This window comes from Littorina saxatilis, linkage group LG12, assembly GCF_037325665.1.
Source record: "Littorina saxatilis isolate snail1 linkage group LG12, US_GU_Lsax_2.0, whole genome shotgun sequence".
NCBI classification, from domain to species: Eukaryota; Metazoa; Mollusca; class Gastropoda; order Littorinimorpha; family Littorinidae; genus Littorina; species Littorina saxatilis.
The window spans coordinates 52,791,217-52,795,867 of NC_090256.1; positions in this window are offsets into that span (position 1 = coordinate 52,791,217).

Below are 4,651 nucleotides of genomic sequence, written 5' to 3' on the forward strand. Positions count from 1 at the left end.
GGGGGGGGGGGGGGGGTGTCTTATGTCTCATACCTTTAAAGCATTTTATGTCACAGCATTGTCCTTAAACAGTTTTGCATAATGCTTTTTAGGAATATAGCATTACTCATTACTTACATGATTTAGTTTCCTCTATCGTTTACTTAAGATTACATGTGCATGTGATGCATGTTGATGTTTAAGCTTGCAAGATCTATGCCATAATACCTTACTGTGTGAACGATCGGATACATCACCACAGAACTGGCAAGGTTTCTGCATGGATATTGAAGGTCTTTCCGTTTGGACACATACCAATATTCAACAGTGTGGCTGCTTCCTGTGCAGTGCAATTGGATTTTTCTTTTCCTTTTCCTTTTTTTCCTCATTTTCATTACTTTATTGTCCCATCGCTGGGAAATTCGGGTCGCTCACAAAATTCTCACTTAGCGCGGAACGCAGCCAGGCTGTTGATTTTTGGTGTGTGTCCAAGTGGATCAGTTTCTCACCCATGTAAAGCCTGGGCAGATCTATGACAGTGTACCCAATTGTTGACACAGGAGGGAAGATGCTATGGTTTTTCAACATTTATTTTGTTTTTAATTTCATTTTCATAGTACATTGTACTTGATCGCAATGATCAGGGGTTTCCATCCAAGAGTTTGAATTTACTTCACTAAATGTGATCGTGAATATATCATTCAATGCAACGACTTTCAGATTTATGCCATTTTTAACATAAGGTGGAACCCCCCTTTTAAGACCTCCAAAAATCTGAGAAAATCATGAGCGAGTCAAGTTGGGTACATTTACAAATGTTCTGAACAGAAAATCTGAAAATTCAAGGTCTTAACTTAAAAGAAGTCTTACATTGGAAGGTCTAAAAAGGGGGTTTCCACTGAATTAAATTTGTTTAATGGATACTGTTAGTGTTAACAGCGTAAACTGTGGACTTGCGCAACATTGCGTCATTGAAATGGTGCCTTTGAATGTGACATGTGTACAGTAGCTGTTTCTCCATCCTGCAATTCGCAGAACTTCTGTGATGTGATATAATGCATGCTCACACAGATCTGTCAATTGTAATACGCTTGGTACAGGCTCAAGGAAATACAGACGAAAAGACAAATTTTGTCTTGAACTGAGAGCGAGTGAAAGAGGAAAGAAAGAAAAAGAGAAAGAATGTGTGTGTGTGTGTGATCAGTAGTATGAATGCAAGGTTAAAGATACATGTACCTTGCCATTTCTTCCCTGTAAACAATTAGAACTGTAAACATTGGATCAAAGAAGCATTCCACTTGGACACATACCAAAACTGAACAGCCCGTCTTCAAATCTTTCTGTGAGGAGTAGAGATTTTTTGCTGAATCGATCTTGCAAACTGACATAGATATGTGTCAGTTACAAAATAAATTCAGCAATAAGTTTCCACTCTGCACAGGAAGCAGCCAAGCTGTAATTTTTTTCTTGTTAGTATGTATCTGAGTGGAAGGGTGCTCTAAACCAATGTAAAAGGCTGGGCAGGGCTGTTGCTTTGAACTGGACAGAAGGTACATTGTACAGGGTATCTTTAATGAGATTACCATCTTCTTCTCACTTTCTCTTTATCCAACACCAATAAGATAACCATCTTTGTTTCACTTTCTCCAGCACCAATAGGATAACTATTTTTCTCTCACTTTCTCTTTATCTAGCACCAATAAGATAAGCATCTTCTCACTTTCTCTTTATCCAACACCAATAAGATAAGCATCTTTGTTTCACTTTCTCCAGCACCAAAAGGATAACTATTTTCCTCTCACTTTCTCTTTATCTAGCACCAATAAGATAAGCATCTTTGTTCCACTTTCTCCAGCACCAATAAGATAACTAATTTCGTCTAACTTTCTCTTATCTAGCACCAATAAGATAAGCATCTTCGTCATTTTCTCTTTATCCAGCAACAATAAGATAAGCATCTTTGTTCCACTTTCTCCAGCACCAATAAGATAACTAATTTCGTCTGACTTTCTCTTTATCTAGCACCAATAAGATAACCATCTTAGTCTCACTTTCTCTTTATCTAGCACCAATAAGATAACCATCTTCGTCTCACTTTCTCTTTATGCAGCAATACGAGATAACCATTCTTCTAACTTTCTTTTCATTCGGCAACAATAAGATCACCATCTTCATCTAACTTTCTTTTCATCCCGCAAGAAGGTTAAACAGTGAAATGAAATTTATGAGAATCCCCACTGCTTTGATCTCTGTGGGTGACCTTAATCCATAACTCTGCATCACAAATCACATTTTGTACCTGACATAATTTTTCTTCATCACATAAAAATGACACCAAGCTGTTCGCTCAAGGGGGAAAAGTCCGATATGAAAAGGGACAACAGATTCGTTTCAAAGAAGTACAATATGCAGAGATCCCTTTGGGCAGAAAACACAAGTATGCATACAAAGTAACCTCTTCTGGATAGATAATTGATAGGCTGTTTTTCCCATATTTGCTACAGAAGCTGAATTTTGCCTGTTCTGAATTTTTATAAGATTCTGAACCTCAGCTCAGTTTTTTTTTGTGTTTTTTTTGGAAGGGGGGTTGGATTTGGGGGGGAACCTTCATTTGTCCAGCTGTAAAGCATCCATTGAAGAGGTTAGTGTGCCAGATAGCCAAGCCAAATGTTTGTTTGTTTTTGGTACAGAAAGTTTGAATAAAATAACAGGGGTATCAATTTTTAGTTGGTGTACAAAAATTAAATCAATATTTTTGGACGGAATTTGGTTTTGAAATTCTAGTGTCCAAGAGTGCTTGAAAGTGAAACATGAAAGAGATTCTTAGTGAGTTGAGTGCTTGAAAGTGAAACATGAAAGAGATTCTTAGTGAGTTTTCCTAACTATACTATAACATTGAGCACATTCTGCAAGGAGAAACATATATCGGCTATGTTACATACGCTCCCACTACAGCAAAACATGCCAAAGGGAAATAAATTTCACCCATGCTCATGCTATGTACACTGCACATAATTATAACACAGACAAACTCTGTTTTCATCGGCTTTATTTCATGATTGAATCAGAAAGGAGAAATCAACCATAACCCAGTGCACTCATTCCCATAACACAAACACTCTGCGCACAAAAATAATTTATACTGATGGTTGCGAAACAGCACAGGTGGTTAAATAATCACCAACATAACAATTTCCAGCACAGGTTGTTGAATTCAAAGTTAGTATCAAATTATACATACATGTTACAAGAGTTCCCATTTTTATGGAGAAATCTTTGCCGGAATATACAAACGTAGGTTGTTTTTGTTTTTTCAAATAATCACACATTTGAAAATGTTATGAAGATGAAAGAAGACACGAACAAAATTGACAACATGCACATATTTGTTTAGATGATCTGATGTTATGGCAGACAAAGATAACCTTCTAATTGGGATAACAATTATGGCATGTGGTGCAATGAAAGTGGCAAAACACTACACATTCTTTCGCAGATCAATTTTAGTAAAAAGATCTTTTTGTACTGAACACACTTTCATGTGTGTGTGTGAAGATCTTTCAGGGTGACTCTTGGCCTTATTTACAAACAAGTTGATTCTCTTTATTCTTACCTCACTATACAACAAATTTTAACCATGTTGATTACACAAGCTCCATCTTTCAGTGAAGAAATTCTAAAAGCGGCCGTACACCTACAAGTGAATACTCTTTGCCAAGTGAACAAGAGAATACCCAGAATATACCTCGCCATAATTATGAAACATGAGAATTACCAGAATATTCTTCACCATTCAAAACAAGAGAATATCCAGAATACATTCCTCGCCATACAAAACAAGAGAATACCCAGAATACTCTTCGCCATGTAAACAAGAGAATACCTCACATCATCTGGAGAAGGAAACAAATAGAGGGGTAGGACTTTCTGCTTTTTCACGTCAAGATGTTGCATTGAAAAAACAAAGGCAGTGATATACAGCAGTAGTGACTTTAACCTGTATCGTAGCTAGTAGTGACTTTAACCTGTAACGTAGCTGTACAAGGCTTCTGTCCCGCCAACATCTGAACTCAGTTTGAAACATATAATAGCATCACCACCAGGAAGACAGAACATTTTACAAACATAGTGCGAGCAAAACCCATTTTCAATTTCCTTTGATAGTCTTTATCATCCCATTGCTGGGAAAATCAGGTTGCTTCCTCCCAGTGGAAAACAAGCAAACAGCAAAAAGATTTAAGTTAGGCAGGTGTGTTCTTATTTTGGCGTTATCAGCCATTTGCACTTCGAAAGAATGACCAAGGTCTTCTACGTGCCAATGGAGGCGGGGCATGGATACCGTCTCATAGTCGTTACATAAAGTTGACCTGTGTCGGTCTAGGCCTGAATTTCAACCTGTTAGTGTTACCCAAATTTCACAAGCCCAGTGCGCTACCAACTCGGCTACCAGACGCCCTATTTATAATAATAATAATAAATGAGCATTTATATAGCGCAACATCATAACTTTACAATTATGCTCTTTTACAATGCATTATGTAAAGCATGACAAGCTTACAGAGGCTGATTCCAGACCAAAGGCATATGATAACATTTAATGTGTAACTGAGGTTCATGCAAATCAATATAGCTCTGTATATTTGTCTTTACTTTTATCGCTTGAAAGAATTGG